Raw genomic sequence first — 892 nt, 5'->3', positions numbered from 1 at the left:
AAATATTTTCAAACTTAAGTGTTAAATGTACAATACGTGTAATCAAACCGGATTTAGCATCCCGTCCTTTGGTCCGTAAGTCTTGTGGTGTCATAAATTCAACTCGTTTTCACGTATTGTAAATTTTTACACTTAAGGTTTTTCACAAATAATATTTTACTTTTTATTTTTAACTAAACCTTTGTACTATATATACAAACTATTTTTATTTTAAAAAATATTTTCAAACTTAAGTGTTAAATTTACAATACGTGAAAACAAACCGGATTTAGCATCCCGTCCTTTGGTCCGTAAGTCTTGTGGTGTCATAAATTCAACTCGTTTTCACGTATTGTAAATTTTTACACTTAAGGTTTTTCACAAATAATATTTTACTTTTTATTTTTAACTAAACCTTTTTACTATATATACACACTATTTTTATTTTAAAAAATATTTTCAAACTTAAGTGTTAAATTTACAATACGTGAAAACAAACCGGATTTAGCATCCCGTCCTTTGGTCCGTAAGTCTTGTGGTGTCATAAATTCAACTCGTTTTCACGTATTGTAAATTTTTACACTTAAGGTTTTTCACAAATAATATTTTATTTTTTTATTTTTAACTAAAATTTTTTACTATATATACACATTATTTTTATTTTAAAAAATATTTTCAAACGTAAGTGTTAAATTTACAATACGTGAAAACAAGCCGGATTTAGCATCCCGTCTTTTAGTCCGTAAGTCTTGTGGTGTCATAAATTTAACCCGTTTTCACATATTGAAAATTTAACACTTTAGGTTTTTCACAAATAATATTTTAAATTTTTATTTTTAACTTAAATTTTTACTATACAAACTTTTTTATTTTTAAAAAATATTTTCAATCTTAAGTGTTAAATTTAAATACG

Source organism: Arabidopsis lyrata, assembly GCF_000004255.2.
Source record: "Arabidopsis lyrata subsp. lyrata unplaced genomic scaffold ARALYscaffold_5, whole genome shotgun sequence".
Classification (NCBI taxonomy): domain Eukaryota; kingdom Viridiplantae; phylum Streptophyta; class Magnoliopsida; order Brassicales; family Brassicaceae; genus Arabidopsis; species Arabidopsis lyrata.
This window is presented reverse-complemented; position numbering follows the sequence as displayed.